Here is a 21,513-nt window from a genome sequence, read left to right on the forward strand (position 1 = left end):
ACATAAAGGAAGCCAAGAACCTTTTTAGTTCCAAGTTTTTGAATCCCAATTTTGAATAATTATTAACACCACAATTATTAACAATAGCGGAAAAAAGTTTAACTCCCTGGAAACATGATTTAACCTTTTATTGGGATGATCCATGGTGCAGTTTACAGACTTTTTATAGTGAAATTGCTATTTGAGGCCATTTTCTGAAAACAACAACAAAAGAGTGTAAATACGGACCAAAACCACCTATATTTCAGAAAAAAAGACGCAATGAAATGTATTTTCTCTCAGGTTATTGATTTCTCAAGTCTAATTAGTCATTGTGTTATTTGGAAAAACAACAACATGGTGAGTTTAAGGGGTTGAGATAAATTGTAAATGAATCTCTCGTGGGTCAGCCCTGACTGGAAAGCCTGAATTGAAGCTCTCAATCAACAGAAAACAGTTGCAAGAATTCATTCATGATATTAGACATCTGCATTACACCAACTATCTTTCAAGTCAAAACTAATCAGAATCAGGGATGTGGTGGAGTTACAGCAAAAACAAATCATTACCAGCCACGATTCAGAGGTCTCTTTGTGATGGAAATGGAGGCTTACAGAATCATGTGAAAGGACGTTTTTGGATTTCAATACATGATGTTAAAAGAGAAAAGAGATTGAAAGGGGATTAAAGAGATTTTCTTTGTAATTGCGTGGATGAAACAGGAGTAACAGGAGTCTTTTGCTTGGTAGGTATGAACAGGCTTGTCAGGACTTAATGTTTTTAAATTAAGGTAATGTTATAAATGCAACAAGAACTAATTAGAAGCAGATATCGTAGAGAGTGTTCGGTACAAATGGCAAGTGCATATTAAGTCGTCAACCGATTGTCACAACTTTTCAGAGGGTAGTAAGACTTTGTCTGGCAGAGAAAAAGAAATGGAAGGATAAAAATCAATGTTACGTCACCTATTCACACACTTTAACAGTAGGCGGAGATAATGTCCTGTAATGTCAGTTGGTCATTTCACACTTAAAAAGAAGTTTTGTTTACATTGGATAAGTGAATTTGGTGAAATGCAGGAACAACATCAGACTTTGTGGGAGAATGAGAAGTGTTGGCACTTGAAAGGAGGAAAACATCAAACCTGAAGCATCTGCATCTCAGTCGAGATCAATTTCTAGTTGTTATTTGTGCATCAAAAACACTGTTGAGTTTTTGTGTTTGTATTCTCTAAAACTGCTTCAGGTTCAAACTGGATAAGAACGGCAGCAGCCCCCTTCACACCCTCTGTGCTGGAAATGAGCTGCTGCCAGGTTCACGTTGTCTGACGAGCGTTCACCCTGTCACTCATGTTCCTGTCAAGAAAAACTGCAGATCTGAGCTATTGATGCTGAAAAGTGCAGATCAATACAAGCTGTCGACACGCAGCTTCAAAACCTGCCTGGGTAATATTATGCTGCCTGCATTCCGAAATATCCTTCAGTGATTTTGTGGGTAGATTTGTGCCTGTGTGTTTTTTTTCAAATTGCCGTCTGAAATACGAAGCAAGAGTCTTGGTGAAGCTGCTACAGATTTTCTCAGATCACTTATTCATTCATTTCAGATGAGATATAAAGTGGCTGAATTATGAGACCGTTGAACCGGATCCACTAAGATGTAAAGCTCGATACCTTTCACAGGTGCCGGGCCCATTATTCAGACCCCCAGACAGCCAGGTGCTTCATGTTTCATCTGAAATGCTATTTTCTGATTATTTGAGGAGCGTCACTGAGAGTCAGACAGATTGTGGATTAGAATGAAAAGGATTCATTAAAGTGGAAGAAAATAGAGGGTTTGTGTTTATGGCCCAAATTAAAACAACACACTCAATCTTGGTCTCTATTCATTTAATTTTGTAGATGGAAATAAAAGAAAGAAGATAATTTGTTGACTAGTTTTGACACAAAGTATAAAAATCAGTTGTTCCCACACTGATCTGAATGTACACCAGCCTCCCACGTTGTGTCATTTAATGTTGCACAAGTGGGATTAAATAAGGCTCCAGGTTGTTCATGTGTCAGCGGAAATGGTAAGCACAGATGTGGTGGACATATTTTTCAATTAAATTCACTAAATCGCATCATCACGTCCTTATTTCATTACGTTAAGAAGATTTGTACTTTATGTATTTATTTTTCAGAAGAGAATAGAAATAAACAACCATTATTAAAGCAGTGCTAACGAAAACTTACTTGAATCAAACAACTGCAGGTGATGAAAAATACTCAGTTGAGTTAAATCTACAATACATAATTTTCTTATTTTAATTATTTGATCTTTCAGCTTATTGCTATGAATTTTCCACCTTCCACCAAAGATGAAGACCTGGACCTCATTTGGGTTTAGCAGATTTTTGATTTGTTGTAATAAATATTTCTGATCTAATCTTGTTGCCGTCGACAGAACTTGACATGCAAACGTCTCCCTAAACATCAGAGAAGGTTAATGGTATCAAACATCAGAAGAAAGCAGAGTGATGGTTTAAAAAGTTTGACAGTTTTATTATAATATTCTTTCAAGAAGAGACAAAGCCACACTACAACCTTTGCATGATTGTCCAGGAGTTTCTCTAACTATGATGTCGGACAGCGTCTTCTTAAAGGCTGAATTGTTTTGAGAAAGATGCATCTACTTCCTCCACTGTAGACATTGAAGGTTACAAAAAGTGGCACAGAGATTCCAAAAGTGCTGACATGAGTCATCCCTGAAATGCAGACTGCAAAATAACACATTTGTTTATGAGACAAAAACAAGACTTCCATAACAATACAGTCATTGTGAGGACTGCCAACAATTCCACTGTCCAATCACAGTCAATGTGTGACACATGAGCTTCTTAGTACCTTAGAAATCACGCAGTAATGTTGAACAGATGTTGACTCATCTCACACTTTTACAAAGCCAAAACAAATCTAAATAGTTGCAGTTTTGATAGTCACAAAAATGAAAATCAACCAGCAGAAATATTTTATTAGGCTACATTAAAATCACATGACTACACCTTTAAGTCAACTTTTAACTTCATTTAATAGGATTAAAATGTATTTATTCTTAAAATAACATGAAAAACATCAGCGATACTAAGTGATTGGTCACTGCTTTGCACAGAAATGGAGATAATTCATGGTAAGAGAAAGTAATAAAACTCTTTGATATTTTACAGCTATTTCAGCTCAGCCTTAAAGGGGACATATCATGCTAAATCCACTTTTTTAGCCCTTAAATGCATGTTGTTGTATATTTAGAGTGTTTAGAAGTACAGAAAAGTTCAAAGTAGTCTCTTCAGGTGCTCCGTTGATATCTTTATATTCTGTTTTGGTCATATTTTGCGATCGGTTTCGATTTTTCTATTCTCTATTACGTTTTTTGAACAATGACGTCACAGTATTCTCAGCGGAACTGCCAAATTAGGACATCGACATTTCGAGCAATCCGCCATTTTTGTTTCTCGCTGCGATTTTGTAGTCCAACCGAAGTTACGAGAGGATAAGTCGAAATGTTCGGTTGTTGGATGTAGTAACCCACAAGCTTCGTTACACCGTCTCCCAGCATCAGAACCTTTTCGAAGTGCCTGGTTGAGTTTTATTTTTCCCAGAAATGTACCCACATCTGTGGGTAAGGTCATTTTTGTGTGCGCGAATCACTTTAAGGACGACTGCTTCAGCAACCTCCGCCAGTATAAAGAAGGATTTGCCGAAAGACTTGGTCTGATTGAGCGGTCAGTTCCTTCTATCTATGGAGACGACGAACAGAGCACTTCGGTAAGCTGTATATAACGCTAAAAAGTGTGATGATAAGACGTCCCTGTCATTGTTTTGTTAGCATTAGCAGTTGCACCGTCTTCATATGTTAGCGCTGTGTGCTCGTTTTAGATTATAATGTAACTTCTGTGTTAAATAGTTGTTGTAATACAGGCAGTATTGTACTAGTGGGCATGGATGGAGAAGTTAGTGTAAATATAGTAACACACCATTGCGTTACATCCATATGAAGACGTTGTTCTGTAGGTGCATCATCGTCATTTTCATCTCGCTCCGCCGGGTCCGACTCTGGCTCCAACATGTATGGCTGGATGGACAAATCTTCCGTTGTTGACATTTTGTAAATAATGTGTGAATATAAAGTTTCTGCGCCGCTAGATAATTGTATCTGTTCTATCAAACTACAAAGATGGCCGAACAGGGTGACGTTGAACCGAGTGTCACCTCTGCAACCTGGAGAGGAGGCGGGGTATGAAGTGTCTCTTTTGCATTTGAAGAGACCGCCCCAAAACGAGTTGCTCTCAGAAGCGCATCAGAAAAGGGGTTGAAAAGGGGCCTGTGGAGCTATAATAATGAGGAATTCAGACCCAAGCATTGCAGTTTCGCGTTGTATAGACCACAACTGTATGATTTATATGTAAAAAGGAAGGATTTAAAAGCATGATATGTCTCCTTTAAAGGATAAGCTAAAAATAAGTAAGTAAATTTGATTTGTGTAGCGCTTTTCACAGACACAGAGTCACAAAGTGCCTCACAGTAAAAACAGATAAGAAAAACATCTTATGACACAACAAATGCCGAGAGTCAGAGGCAGCGTGAGTCGATTGGACTAAAATGCTTTTGCAAACAAATGGAAGGAAGATGCTCTATCTTGTAAAATGCTGATGGATTATGAGCTTACTTTTTATTAATGCCACCTACAGCTCTGTATTGTAGCCTGATGCTGATGCTTATGCTGATCCAGATGGACATACTCCATATTGCTGTCAGGAGGACTGAGTCAGGCTGTGTTACACAAAATCACATTTTTCATGATTTCAATCCTGAAAAGACCCACGTTCAGACGGCAACACTTTAAAAATGATGGCAGCACATTGTAGCTTCCATGTCAGCACTTTAGTCAATGCTGTGTTTATGTAATGCATGTAAAGACCGTGATATCAACCTTCAATCTCTTGTGTACTGTGTTCCTTCATGTATGTAAGAAATGAATGCAAATGATTCAAGACGAGTGAACAGCACAAACTCTGAAATCCTGTGAACTGCGACTGAACTGCTGACGTGTAGAACGAAAAGCTGATTTTCCCAGTATAAAGGAGCTGCGCTGTAATAATTCAATATATTGGGGTGGATTTTAAAAAAAACCTTGAGAGATGAACTCAACTTCTTTACTTCAGACTGTCAAGTTACAACTCTTACTTTCTCTTTTGCCTTTATTTCTTCAGGAGAAACACATTAAGATTAATAATCTCTTCTGCAAGTGTGTCCTGGTAGCAATACATAAAATAAATTTTCAGTGTCAATAATACTAAAATGTTCTTAAAAACAAATAGCAAAAAGACAAGTACATGAAATACAACAAAAGTACAAACATCTTTCTGCATCTTACAATAGTAGAAGACTCCTCATATTTCTGTGTGGCAGTCTTCCAAATCTATTCTGGGAAGAGCACTTCCAACATTTGGTGCATTGCAAATAAACAGCCAAAGTTCACCATTTTCACTTTTCCTCCCCGTATAAACAGGAGTTTAGTGGAATAATAACCGCGCTGTCCTTTACTGGAGGCTCCAGTTTCAGCTGAAGCTAAATTTCTCCAAATGAGGTCATAGAGACAACTACACACTGAATATTCAGTTACTTTACATGTGAACTACATTGTGCTGCAGTAATGCGTAATTTTTTTTTTTAATGGAAAATGGGTGTATGCTGGACAATCTGATTTAAAAATAATACAATGGATTTTAAATATGTGCACAAGCTTCAGAAATGATGGGAAGCAGATAAATGTTTGACTCAGAAAAGCTCTTTCAGACTTTTAAACAAAAACACAACCAAACTGGATTTTAACATTCAGATTATTGGATTTGTTGCTAAAAAGCAGCCTTCCTTTTGAGGTTCACTTTCAAAAAACTGCAGATCTGAGCAAGATGAGCAACTCCCTAGTAACCAAAGTATAAGAAAAAAGATATTACAAATACAAAAAAAAAAAATCTATTTAAAAAAAGAAAAACTCACATTTTCATCAATTTCCTGTCTGGGTAACAATTGATAAAACACATTGAATAAAATGAAAGATCATGATAAATGTCTCACATGTTTTGATTGCAGATACTCACCATAGTTTTCACAAGATTGAATGTATTTTGTCTGGATCTGTGGGTGACGGTGAGGTCTTTAATTTGAAATTCACAGGAAATGTGAAGTTTAACCAAGATTTGCTGCTTGGTGTGAGTTTCACTCAATGTGTGAGAGGTGACCACTCTGCTTCACTTCTATTTGAACATTTATTTATGGATAAATGTGGATTTGATCCCTCCTTTGATAAATATAATTAAGGCCCCGAATACGCAACAATATTTTCAAGGAAAACACTGTTGAAGAGGGGAAAGGAGTGTTATGTGAAGGAAGAAAGACTGATGGAAATCCAACATTTTGTGCACATTAATGAATGACTTCACACCTGCAGACTTTGCAGAAAATGTCAAAGTGGATTATTTGTAATTTGGATGTAATCACGGATGATCACAGCTTTTCATCATCCTTTCCTGCATTAGTCTGATCCCTCCCGTAAACAGAGACCATTCACAGATGTGAATAGTTGAAGGTTTTCTTCACACCACCATGGCCAGAGCGTCGGACTCGGTGCCGACCGCCACGGGCTGGCAGCAGCCGACACAGACGTATCTGAGGATCCACAGGTACACGCCCCCGGACAAGGCCACCATCAGGCCCAGGAGCAGCAGGCTGAAGAGGGACTGGGGGCTCACGCTGAAGTGCATGAGGTGAGGGGTCAGGATGGTGTCGTCGCTCAAGGTCTGGCCTGAAAAACACAAGAACTGGAGTCACAAGAAGGTTTTTAGAGGCAGGGGATGAGGTGGAGCGCAGCAGGAACAGAAGTCTTGGAGCATATAGTCGTTTGAGAACAGTGTTTGGTCATGCGTGTTGATTTAAACACATTCAACCTTGTGCATTGAAGGATCAAACTTGCTTTTTGCGCATGTTTACAACCATTAACATTCATTGAAATACTTGGAAATAGAAACATTTGTCTTTGTTGTAAACTGTTTCGATAGCCTAAGTCCTGTATACTGAGATTTTTTTCAAATCTTTGAAAATGTGTAAATAAAGTTGTTTTTTTACAAAAAATAGCCCAAATGTGACTTTTGAATGAAACAGACCTGAGCAAAAAAGACATTCAACATGCAATTTATAGTCATTCTGTTGTCATGGACAATATGAATAAGTCCTATTTTTACTAGATGAGTAGCCAGAGTGTGATTTTATTTCAAAAAGGAGAATTGACTGTTATATGACAACATAAAAAAATAAAAACTCAATTAAAATGCAAACAGACAATTCTGTCTTAACTGTGTTTTAGTGCCAATGACTAATAGACTAAATGAAATGCAAGATCATAATAAAGCTGTTAGGTGTGTTGATTCCCAAGAGTCACCAGCGCTTTCCCCAACATCACATGACGTCAAATATACTGTGAGTGTGTCAAAAAAAAAAACACCAAAACATTTAACATTTAAGTTATGAGAAAGCAGAAATGTTTATTTTTGGCCTGTTTGGTTAGATAGTGGTTGGTTGGCTGGCTAGCCAGTTGATTCGTTGGTCAGTTGTGTAACGGGTGAGTTTGCGACCCAATAGCAGCACAGCAGACACACAGATACCGTTGGTGAAGGCGTTAATGAAGTTTGAAGATGATACAGGCGATTGAAAAAAATGGAATGTCCAGCAGGCAAAAAACAAGCCTCTCTATTCAAAAGGGAATTACCAGAATCTCGTGGTCGGGGCCAGAAGCCTGAGGTACCAAGCAGGGTTCAGGCAAGGAAATAGTGCTGGAAGGTCTTGCGTGCGAGCAGGCAAAAAAACAATCTGGTAGCAGGTGAGTGGAGAGCAGGAGTCTTTATACTGAACCAGTCTGATTGAAAGCAGGTGAGTGGAGTTGCCTTGATGAGCTGGCTGGCTAGCAGTCAGAGTGGAGCAGAGGTGGTTGTGGCTGGCAGTCAGAGTGGAGTGAGCAGAATAGTTGAATTGTGACAAGTTGGATGGTTGGTCAGTTGATTGATTAGTCAGTTGGTCTGTTGATTGATTGGTCAGTTGGTTGGTTGGTTGGTCAGTTGATTGGTTGGTCAGTTGGTTGGTTGGTTGGCTGGTCAGTTTGTTGGTTGGTCAGTTGGTCAGTTAGATGGTTGGTTGGTTGACTGATCAGTTCTTTTGTTTCAACAACCTGCAACCTGATGTCGGATAAAGAGTTCACTTTTCTCATCAGGCTGATTTCATGTCAGAGAGAGTTACACATTGTGATGTATTTTTTTGAGTGAAATCTCCCGCAGCGGTTTTATGCATATGGAAAAGGCCATAACCATCAGAAGTGACGAGGGGTTGTTGTTTTTTATGGCCTATACAACAAGTGTTTGTTGTGTTTGGACATCTTAAGGGAAAAATCAACTGTCCACTGGCTCACTTTCTTTTGTTGCTCTGCTGAAGTGCCTTAAAGCAGCATTGATTTAAAAGCCCCTTTAGGAAGCAGAAAGGAGGAAAAACAAGGTGTGAACAGTGATTTTTGTTCAGCACGGCAGGAATCACGTATGCAGCCACTCCATTAAGGGGTTTTGAAATTCATGGAGTTGTGTCACAGAGACCCTCGATCCTTACATGCAAAGGGCACTCCAGGCTGACACGCTGCATACACAATTCATCAATTCATGAGCGATCAGGTAGAAGCAGTAACAGCTGTTTTCTTCAGGCTCTGACAGGTTAATCCCACCATGGTGATGTATGAGATGAAGTACTGAACAAGCCTTCTCAGGGCAGCAGGGGTCAATTTGATACCACAGCAGAGCTGCAGTAGAAATACATTGTTGATGGTGGGTTAATCAAACAACAGCTGTACTATAAACAGGCACACCATTTACCTGTTCACACATGCCATAAAACAGCATTACATTGAGGAGCTTATCTTTTTTTTTTTTTCAATCATTGGTGCACTCTGAACAGGGGAAAAAGCCTAAATTCCCCTCACTCGGTGAGGAAATTCGTTCTTATAATAAGGCATTTATCTTTGACTCTGAGGGAGTAATTTTCCACTGATAATTTGAAGAGTTGAATGTTTTTCTGCATGCTGCAATTCTTTCTCCTCATGATGGAAGCAGAGGAAAATAATCATAGTTTGTCTGACATAGAATTGCAGCAGGAATGAGAAGTGTGCTCATGAATGGCCTGGTCTGATAAAGAAAAAAACAAGTTTTTATAACTTGAGTTCTGATGGAATTTTTGTATCTATTGTACAACACAGTCACATTCACACCCAGGGCCAAATATTAACCAATTCACACAAAACCTCATTGGACAGTTCAAATACGGCCTGGAATGTATGTTTTCCCCAATGAATGCGTGGGTTTCAAATATATTCATGTGAGGTTAAACAGTGACCCTTTGTTGCTCCGAGGTGTGAATGTGAGCGTGTGTGCTGTGACAGACTGGCGACCTGTCCAGGCTTATCCTGCCTTCGCCCACAGTCAGCTGGGATCGACTCCAGCACCCCGCTAGTCTGAACAGGATAAGTGGTGTAGAAGATGGATGCATGGAAGAAAAAGACGTTGTTTCACTTTTCTACCCTGAAGAGATGTCTTAATAGAGAAGTGTTTTCGAAGACTTGAAAAATATGTTGGTTCTAATGCGAATTTTCAACCATATTTAGACCATAAAGAGATGAAGGATATCACATTAGCAATAATGAACAGTCAGATTTTCAATATGTAAGCATAGGCATAAACCCTGATCACAGTATTGCTAATGTAATATCCTTCAGAGACGTCTTTTCAACGATTGTAGGGCAACTTGTCCACCGATGAGATTTCAGAATTTATTTGAGAAAATAAGTCCTGTACAATGTACTTTTACATATTATTTCTAATTGATATTTTATATATTTTTCATATATATAGTATATGTCCATATATAGTTAGTAAAGTATCATGTGGCTTTGTTTGTCTTTGTTTACCAGTCTCTTAATGGTAAACAAATTGAACAAGTGGATGTAAACACATTTTTAAGAATGACTTTTGATGAAAAGCTCGGTTGGAAGCTCCATATTGTCGAATTATTTTAACTTTAATTCTTCTATGTAGTCTGCCATTGTAGCTTCACTGTTAGAGACAATAGGATTGCATCCTCCCATGTAATTTTCCCTCCATTTTCCTTCATTTTGTACCATGTGGTTTCACTGATACTCCCAAACAACAGCCTGTTGCTGTGTAAACAAGGAAGTGACTGCAAACTGGAGCCCGCCTCAGAGAACAGAGTCCATTGTGATTGGTGCAGGGTGTAACACAGGAAGTGGTCACAGGAGGCGGTTCACAGAGACAGAAGGAAGTCCGCCTCTCTGATTCAAAAGTCAATGTTTGGGAAGAATCTCTCTCTTTCCATCTTTAAGCTGGGGGGAGCACGGCCGTGACCTGTGCAGCTGACCATGTGGTGAGAATGTCTTTGTTTAATAAATAATTCTGTTAATTTGTAACAATCTCAGATCTGTTGTTCTTGAACCAGCCACAGTTTAGGAACATGCAGAATCTAGAGAAAATAGATCAAATTATATCAAACAATATAAATATCCTGAAGTCAAAATTAGCAAAAAATATCGGCATAATGTGTAAAATCAGATCAGTATTGGATCAAAATTCACTCAACTTATTATATAAGTCCTTCCTTCTTCCATATCTGAGTTATGGTGTGTAAATATTGGGAAATAATTCTAAAACAAACATTGATCCTTCTTTTTTTTTTAACTTCAGAAGAAGGCCATTCGACTCATAAATCAAGCTGATTATTATTACGCTCCAATAAATCCTCTGTTTGCCATATCTAAGATGCTAAAACTACACAATATTGTCAACCTTAATACACGAGCATGTTTTTGTGTCAAATATACTTAATAATCCTTCCAAATCGGACAAATATACTTTGAAATCCAGTCAATCAAATCAATAATGCTGAGAAAATTGGTCGTGGACAAGATGTCCAGAATCACATGGACATGTTGTCCAGGGTTGCAGTTTTGTGGACAAGTTGTCCGTGGACGAGTTGACCGTGGATTTTTTCAACAACCTGAAAAAGATGCCTTTTCACCTTTCACTTTTCTACCAATGTTAACGTTTTATTTGCAGTTGAGTTTGAATTACTGAGAATTAGGGATCCAAATTGATGACTTTTTTTGAAGTCTGTTTGACATTACTGGGCGTGTCACCCTTCAACCTTGAACCACACCTTATGTGTGAATAAGAACCCAACTTCAACAAAACACTAAAAGTAGGTTATATACCTGATGTGGTCAGCAACATTAGTGAACTGAAATATTCACATCAACATCCCCTCTGTGATTAACAGTACTTTACTGTCATATCCTTTTCAATTATTCAGATTTTGTTTTTCCATCTTTCTCATACTTTGATGAAATAGTGGATTTTCCAGAGTTTGGGAATGGCTGATCCAAGTCAATGATTCTTCACTCAGAGTCCACAATAGTCACACAGAAGGTTGTTGTACTGATCGGAGGTTGTCAGTATCAGAACTGTACAGACAAGTACTGTTAATAGATGGGAGCAAAATTGGCAGAATCACACATAACTTGGCTTCACAGTGCTAGTTTGGCCAATATGAGACTGAAAGGAAGAGTCCACAGCTTTTCAGGAAGATCAAAGCAGCGCCACAAAATGTGTAGAAACTTCTGCTTCAGGTTCATGGTGGTCCAACACACATCTGGACTCTGATATGCCCTGTCAGGTGAGCAAATGTCTTTTTTTGCCAGCACATGCACACTTTAATGTTCTGTCAACATTTCATTCATTCATTCATTCATTTTCTTCCGCTTATCTGTTTCCGGGTCGCGGGGGTGACAGTATGAGCACTGTCACCCAGATCACAATGCACCGATTAAGAACCTTCCTGCAGGTGGTGAGCCCACGGGAAGGTGACGCCCGGTGTGGGACACGAACCCATTACCCCTGAGATTGTGAGTCTCATGCTCTACCAACTGAGCTAGCCGGGGGACTCTGTCAACATTTTCTATTGTTATTTTATATCTGTATATATTTTTATATCCATAAGGCTTTTACTAGTGACCCCTTTTTACCAGTTGTAGGAGTTCAGAATTTTTATTCATTCATTTTTGCTGTTCTGTGCTTCATGCCATTCTACTAAAATAGCTCTATAAATAAAGCTTGATTGATTGATTGAAGGCATAATAACACGAGTCCTCCCTGAGAAACCTGCTATTTGTGTCGTATGTAAAGAGAAACATTATTTAGTTCTATAGTTGAATATTTTACACAGAAAAGGAATACGTTGAAGGCTTTGATATTATAAGGCATCGTTGTACATGTGTCCTCTCCACTGTCACTCTGCACTGACTTGTAGTTTCTGGATTAATCAGTTAAATTTGGTCGTGTGCAGAAAACCACAACAACATCAATGGAATTAGGTCAGTGAGCTCATTTGTAACTGTGATCTCCAGATGATAAATGAATAACACATTAATAATGCATGACTGCAAAACAGGAGCACTTGCTGGTGGAACAAATTACCATTGTGTTTTTAAATAAAAAGTTTAAAAACACTTAGTTTCATTGTTGGTTTGATGAGTTGTCCAGGGTGCCGATTGCTCACACAGTATCAGGCTGGACATTAGTTATGAAAGATGGATATTTTCTTTTCTTTTTCTGCCTTTTTCCACAAAAAATTCATGCTTGGCTGAAGCTTCATAGTGCCGGCACATTTCTCAGTGAGTATTTATCAATCTTGATTTTTCAAAACAAAATCACCTTCATTGTAGTTGCCTCGCAACCTTTTGTGTTTGTTGAGATTAACAGAAACTCTGTAGGGATTCCGGACGGTGAAAGCAGGTTTAGGTCACTGTGATGGTCTCACCTCTGTGCTTACATCATCTCCAGTATAGTGAAAGGTTCAACTCATCCTGCAGCAGTTCATTTGGAAGAATACATGAATTTGATTGAGTTTTCTAAGATGTGTTGTCAATGTTGCAATTCTTCAAGGCCGCATGTTATTCACAACTTTGTGATCCACTGTCACAATTTTTAAAAGTGTGTTGCTCCAACGAGTGAATCACAACTCACTGGGGGTTTAGCCAATCCCAATCAAGGTAGGACCTCCCTTTGACAACCCACAATTAAGCAGCTCTGCACTGGCACATGGCACCACGAGAGGAAGTACTTCCTCCTCTTCCCAAGATGGGCATGTGTGGGCGGAGCCAGTCCAGCTCACACAGACACAGCAGATTCTGAATGCAGCTCCTATGATCCAATATTCAAATGAGAGGAAACTCTACAAAAAGATGGATTTGGGGCAACAAACTTTGAATACAACGTGTTTGGACCAATGAGACCATGTGACAGTGTTATAACATGACCCCTTTAATAGAATTGTTTCTTAATGATTGCATCTGGTTCAAGCAGCCTCAACCATCACTGTTATTGTGAGGAGACACTTTTCCCCAGCCGCCCCCCACGACCTTTATTTACAGACTTTATATGAGGCTGTAATAAACTCCTCTCTACAGGCAAGTATGAAATGTACAAATGTTTGCATGTAACCTCACAAAAAGCAACTTGAGGTTGGTAAGAAGAAGAAAAGGAAGCAGTACAAACTATTTTTGTTCAATTTGGACAACGTGGGGGTCTGCATGATGTCATCATCTCATCATAAAATTGATACATATTTCAAACTTCAGTAACTAACACAGCTCCAACCATAGGGACTATTTTCAGTGGGTTTAGCGTGGAGTAGGACGCAGCTTCACGAAAGTGTGAATCGCCTGCTGAGCTGCTTTTCATTGTTTTGATTCTGCGGTCAGCACTGTTCTCCTCAGCGAGCTGGAGTTTTAAAACAGTGACGTCTGGCTGCAGAGAGGCTCGCTGTACAACGGCTTTGCAAACATCCACGTTGGTGTGTTGCTTTGCAGTGTTTTGAGCGTAAAATCCGTCCAAACAGCAACATGTCATGTCATGAAAAGTTGGACAGCACAGTGCTGCTATGTTAGCCTACGAGCTGGCTGCAAACTGTGGAATGGATTTCCTGACTCATTACTCCACGTCTCATTGAGACCTGTGTCCCTTCAGGAAATCCAGTTCACAGTTTGCAGCCAGCAAGCAGAGCAGCAGCAGGGAAACACTGTGGAGTCATTTCAGCAACAGTAAAGCAGAGACGAGGCTTCATGGATCAGAAATCTCCGCAGGTTGGATCGGAAATTTTTGATCCGTGAATTATGTTGGTATCGGTGCCCCAATACTGATACTGGATCGGATCGGCCCCATCCCTAGTTGATAATGTCCTCCGTGCTTGCGGGGGCTCAGCACTGCAGCTGATTACTCCATTGTGAACAAACTGGCGATCTGGTTTCTAGCTGATTGTTCTCCTGTAAACATTCTAATGTGCACAAAAGCCTCATTCAATGCTCCTGTTTGCATGTAATGCCACTCACTGTGTTGTTCTTGGAAAATAATAGGTAAAATGCATGCAAGCTCTTCCGGCAATCTGTTTGCAATTTAGCATGCTTCATGCTTGATTCTTGGTGACAGACTCTGAGGCAGGTAGAAAATTAAATGGTGAGAATTCACACTTGTCATGATGATATAATTTACATGAAGCTAGTGTCCACTTGACAACGTGCACCTAATTCATTCAAGAAGCTGTTTGTTTCAAATGCCATATTTTAATATACCTGGACTCAGTAGAGCATCACATGTGTAAAATTAATTTCTAAGCTTTTACAGAAGTTAGGGGAGAAGATAGAAGACCTCAAGTCTATGATTTTTATTAACAGTTATCAACTACAAATGGCATATATGTATGTTCATCTATGGTTACTTTCAAAATCCATAAAAGTTTGAAAAAGTCTTTAAAAATTCCACAATAAGAGGTAAAATTGAGCTGTTTCCTGTGATTTCAATGTGTTGCATGAAAGGTTTAACCGAAAAAGGAATCCTCTCATACTTTTCTCACACTGGATTTTATTTCTTTCTTTTGCGTGGCATAATTTTTGACACACTCTCTTTTTTTATTCTAGCAGAGTGTAACATAGTAACTAGAATGTCACGTAAACAGAACTGCAGCGCTGACAAATGTATTCAGAAATCAACCAATGGCGTTCTGATGCATTCAGTCACTTAGATGGCCTATTTTACAACTTTCAACATCAAAAATGTTCCAATTGTGTCTCAAATCTGCTCCAGAAGGTCATCTTTGCTCAAAAAAAGCTACTTTTTATTCAAATCTCCTATTTAATCTTGGTGCAGAAACACACAGAACCAAAACGTGTCATCCAATTAGAGTCACACGGGAATAAAAAGCACTGTTCAAAATGTAATTACAATAATTATAGTAATTACCAGGATCCATTGTGGTGTTGTGCTCAGAATGAGAGAGTGTTAAGATCTGCTCACTCACCTCTGCTGAAGTGAAAAAGCATCAGCAGGCTGATGAAAACCCAAAGAACTGCAAACCTCTGCATGCTGGGGCTGAAGGACACAAGACAGTCAGTCTAGAGAAGGCAAGAAAAGCATCAGATTAAAAAAAAAAAGCCAGATGGATAATTTCATATTTAAAATCTAAATTTGTGCTCAGATACCTGACTTTATTCTAAAAAAATTGCGATTTCTGCATTTTTGAACCGAAGAATATCTTTCTGCTGTAATACAGAAAACTGACACTTAAAGGAGTTAAAACAATTGAACAGTAAACAATAAATAGTTAAAGATGGTTCCAACAGCCAAAGACAGTAAAACTGCCAAACCACCTGAAAGCGTCGGACGAGTTGATATTTCTTAAACAACTAAGGAGTTATAAAAAAAAAAACAACCTACAATTGGTAAAAACAGCTGTTAAAAGCCAACCATTTAAGTTCTTAAACTTGACAAAACTCTACAGTTGTGTTTTTAAGTACAGTTTTTAAGCTGTTCTCTTCATTTTAAAGGTTAATCATATTCTGTGGCTACAGATGTTGCTTGAAGTCGAGCTTGAAACTAAACACAAAATTAACACAGAGAACACACAAACACTGGAGTTAAGTTAAGAATCAACAAACCATGCAAAATATGATCAAAACAAATCAAAGCAACAACAGCTGTCATCCTATTGAATGCAGTTAATTTAAACAGTGACTTTCATGCTTTCAGGTCAATGCTTGAAACACTTGAATTTAAGATAAAAAAAAACAACTAAAGAGAATTATAGAATAAAAACATTGAAAGACAGATGATTTGTTTTGGTCAATAAATGATGGTTTGATGAATGAAGGTAGATGATGGTGGAATGTAGTGAGAAGGAGACTGACAAGGTTGTGGATTTAATTCCTGTTTAACCTGTTTTAGTGTCCCTGAGCAAGACTGTTTGCCACTCAAGTGTTAAAATACAGCCTATAAATAAAGTTAAAGACTAATTTATAACTTTAAATGACTTCATGTGGAAAGATTATAGAGTCTGCAGGTTATATAGAGATAGAACGAAAATTTTATAATTTTATTTCAGGCAGAAGGAAGACGCTGCAGGAATGCTTGTCTTTGGGACTATCAATCCTCCTCTAAAGGAAAAAGCTCTGGAGAAATGGGGGGGAAGCAAGAAAAGAAAATGGAAAAAGTAAAAAACAGAACAAGAGAAAAAAGAAGAAAAAAAAACAATGGTAAAAAGAAATGAAAAAAAAAGAAAAGAAAAGAAAACAAGGGGAAAAGAATAAAGGAAAGGAAATCAAAGAAAAAAGAGAAGATGGAAATAAACAGCGGAGGGAAAAGGGTGATAACTGAAAAGAAAACAAGAGAAAAAGAAAAAGTTCTTGCTTTTGGACTCTTACTTCTATCTTATATTCTTCCATACATCTTCTACACCGACTTCCCTGACTGCTTACTGGAACAGGCAGGACAGACACACATTCACTCTGGCTTACAATTACATTCACCCATTCACCTCAAAGGCAAAGCTTTTGATTGTGGTGCAGTTTAAAGTTCCTCTGAGAACCACACGGGGAGAACATGCAAACTAGACGTGTCCAAGCCTGGACTCAGACAGTGGCTTTTCAAACTGTGAGGCGACAGTATGAACCACTACACCACAATGCAGCAAGCAATTCCAGAAGCAAGTAGAATGAATGAATGAATGAATGAATGCACGCACGTACTAAATTCAACAAGATTTCATGTTACAGACCTCAAAGTAAAAATAATCTGCTTACTTTCAGTCTGACCCTTACAGGAGCTAACTGAAAACATGCACAGACATCAGGTGACGACAACAACAAACCTTGTGACGTTCCAACTCACAGGTGTTGAAATATCGCCGCGCTCACACCTTAAGGATGCAGAAGGTTTGTCCAGAAGGACATAGCATAAATCCTGAATGATCCTCTCAGTGAGAAACACCAGCACACATCTGACAAGAAGAAGCTGCAACCTCTTCGACTGGAGCGATGTCCTCCTCCTCCTCCTCCTCCTCCTCCTCCTCTTCTTGCCACTGCTGACACTGATCCCTCCTTCAACCTGCTCTCTGCATCTGCTGGCCACTGATCATGGGAATCAATCATAATGACACAAAATATAAACACATGGGGGCATGGAGGGTGAGAAAGACACAAATAGAGAGAGGAGATGGTGTGGAGAGAGAGAGCGAAGCCAAAAATACCACTGGAGCAATTAGAGAGGAAAATAACAGGCTGTCTCACAGCAGCAGAAAGAGGAAGAATAACACTGAGGACATGAAGGCAATACGTCTTTAAAACAACATGGACATGAATTTTCTGTGTTGAAAGAAAAACAGGAGCTGGAAGTCTTTGTATGGACTGTTTTCACCTGGACAGCCAGCAGCTGCCTGTTTGCTCCCTCTAGTGGAAGAAGATGAGAACAGCAGGTGAAACCGAAGTCAGATATTAGTCAGGTCAAATACCAGGAACTTTTCTTTTTTTTTTTTTTTTTTTGCAAAAGATCTCTAAACATGAAATCAGAAAATGCTCCACAAAAGAAAAGGTTCAAATAAAATACTTATTATTCAAAATTGTTATGTCACATTTGCTTGATTATTCTTAGGTCCCATTTAAACAACGTTTCAATTGAAAACGCATCATTTTTGTGTTTTCGTTTGAGATGATCTCTAGTTAGATGGTAACGGCAGGAACACCAAATTGATGCAGTGAGCCAGCTTGGCCACGAGACAGCGCTGTTGTTTTTGTAATGAAACCACTCACGCACATGCATAGAACAATATACTACACTTTAACAACAATTATCAAACATTCTAGTGGAGTGAGGACCAAGTTGGATTGTTATTACGTGACTCTCATCTATAAAACTACCAAGTCTCAAAGCCGCCATGTTTGTTATTGTCGGTCTCCTGAGCGTGTGCAGAAGAACTGTTCACTTTGGCGGAGGTGCGCATGATCAGTAGCAGAGCAAAGTTTTCAGAAAGTGTCGTTATCACCTGTTTATATGACGACGGAACCCGAAAGTTACACCTTGGGAGCCGTCATGAAAAAGTTGCATTTTCAGTGACTCAGAGCACCATTGTCCTTTCATCTGAGTGTTACAAAAGAAATTCTTGCAGCGTAAACAGGCCCTTTGTGATGTTCTGTGTTTCCTGTGTGGTGCACCTCTCCTCTCTCTCTCCCCTTCTCTTAGTGCTGCACACACACCTGAGGCTGATCATGATCAGCGTGGTACTTAAGCCGGCAGCTGATCGAAGGGCGCTGCCGGATTATTGTCGATCGTTCTGAGTGGTCCTGGTGTCGCCTCCCGTCTTGTCTCCGACGCTTGCTGCTTGCGCTCCTGTTTTTGGTTTTTCAGCCGTTCTCTGGCTCGCTTTGTGTTTTGCGGAGTGAATAAAACTGTTCCCTTTTACCTCCGATTACCTGTCTCTGCTTTTGGGTGCTTCGCCATCACACCCTTGTTCTTATTATTATTGGTGATGTTGTTGCCTGAACTGTTGGAAAAGTCAAACCATGTGATTGATGTTCTTCAGTCCAGGGTTGTCAAACATAAGATTCGTGGGCCGAGAGCACCCTTCCAGATGGGACCAGCAGAAGCAGAATGAGAAACTTCATAAAAGCCATGAGCTCTTGGGCCACATAGCGTGCAGTGGTTGGAACTGCTGCCTCACCCCCAGATAGTCGCAGGTTCAAGTCCAGCTTGGGTTTGCAGATTGCATGTTATGCATGCATGGCTCTGCTCCAGCACCCAACGCAATTCCAAATGTTGCATATGAGGATGATTAATGTGAATCCAGTGAATCCATCACTGTGAATGTGATTCTTTCATTCCTGCAGCCACCAGACGATTTATTCTGAGATCACACAGTTTTAGTAAGTGTGGCTGATATGAGATGGCAATGAGAACTGAATTTTAAGAAACCTGAACAAGACAACGAATTAGAAAAAATAAGTGCAGGTTTTTCTCTCTCTGATTTTTGTTGCATCCAAACTCACAAAATTAGTTGATTTGGATTTTTATTTGGAAACTTACAGACATGTAACGCAGATATGGAGTGGGCTCGCCCTAAAGTTCTGCTTTACTCCTTTAGCTGATTTTCTTTTTTAATTTGTTTTGTTTTGTATTGGTTGTTTTACATGTTCGAAATAAAGAAAATTCATTCATTCAACCTGAAATCAGCAGAAAAACTTGAAGTAGTATTCAGTTTGATTTAATTTAATTTAAACCATTTTTCTTCATATTGTGATGACATTTCTTTGCACCAAAATACAAATGAGTTTTCAATATTTAGGTTAAATTATTTCATTGATCTTCTCCAACTGCTGAGATCAAACTGGGTTGTTTGTTGCCCATAAAGTAGAATATGAACAAATTCACTTTATCTTTTTACTCATATAATTTGGACTGATAACAATCAATAGACAGTCAAATATTCTGATCACATAAAAATGTATCAGCCCAATATTTCGAAATATCTCAACAGAAACGATGAAAGAGCAGCGGCTTCGTGCCCCACAGTGAGCGATTCAAAGAGACTTTAGCACATTTCTGATGAAAAGAACATCTTGAAAAGCCTTTTCACCACTTGAATGAAACCTTTCAGATGGACTGTGAATACCTGCTGGAGCCGGACCGCAGCAGGCTGACTAAAATAACATTTTGATTATTATACCTAACCTGGCACAGTCACAGGAAACATGAATACTGTGTATTTACCTGTGGACCAGAACTATTGACGAGCTTCCATTAGGTTGAGTTTCCATGCTTTCAGTGAGAAAGAAATAAAAATGATTCACCAAAAAAAAGGAGAACTGAGATGAAAATGGTTTGTTTGCACCTGCTCCTCGATATTCAATAGTAAGTAAACAAGTAAAATAGTCTTTAATGTTTTGATCGATTAGAAAATAAAAGGTGAGAAATGTCTGCTGTTTATGAAGGATTTACTGAAAAACATCCACAGACACATGGCAGAATTCAGAATCACTTAAAAAAAAACTGAGGATGAAAATGAATATGTGGGATGAAGAAATTTTATATGACAACATAATTGCTTCAACAATCCTCCAAACACAGTAATACAGAAAATTACATGCAACTGCTGCAGTAATTATATAGAAAACATCTGGTTCTTGTAGAATAAACAGAAAAAAATTACGTAATCCTCCCCTTTTAAAACCATTTTTATTTGATTTTTCAGTATAACTGAACTACACATGCTATGAGGTAAAAGCTATTGCTCGACTGGAGCAGAAGAATTTTCTGCTCCATGTTCTAGGAAGAGTCGTGTTTGGTTGAAGTTCAGGCCCTGTCCACACCTGCAAAATCTCATTTCTCCCGGTCGTTTTTAGGAAGTTTTCCATCCAAACCATGAAAACAACTCAAAATGAGGTAGTACATATGCTACGCCTATAAGTGGCACTGGAACTGCAGCAGAAATACGCCAAAAACCGAGTTGAAGAAACGCAAAAATTGTCATGCCCTCCACTTCTTAAACCTAAATTGGTCCGTTGGCACCATCTGGTGGTCTCCCTGCCTCATTGGCCCGACCACACACCTCCAATCACCTCAACTGCTTCCAGCTGCGGCGGGGAGTGGCCTCCCCACCTGCACCTCTACATAAACACCGGCTGACCACTAACCGACGCCAAACCGTAAACCTACCTCATTCTGACCCGCCTCGTGACTGGATTCCCCTCTGCCTCCTGCCCGCCTGGAACAATGATCCCTTCTACTCATTCCACTCGTCAGCTGATTCTCCCCACTGAGACTCCTCCGTCCGTCCTCGTTGGCTGCAATTCATTCGCGTTAGTACGCTATGTTTTATGCTGTTAGTTTAGCCCAGTCAGAGTCTGCTTAGTTGTTTTTGCTTTTCCAGGAGCTTTTCCGTCAGGAGTTTCCTGATCGTTTTCTGTTTAAATCTTGGTATTAGTTTTTGCCTTTAGTTGCCCCACCATCCCTCTTGGGGCTCTGGTAGCCTTGGTTGTCTCCGCTCTTCTTTGTGTTCAAATAAATCAGTAGACTGAATA

The sequence above is a fragment of the Lipophrys pholis genome (genome assembly GCF_963383615.2).
Source record: "Lipophrys pholis genome assembly, chromosome: 18".
Lineage (NCBI taxonomy): Eukaryota > Metazoa > Chordata > Actinopteri > Blenniiformes > Blenniidae > Lipophrys > Lipophrys pholis.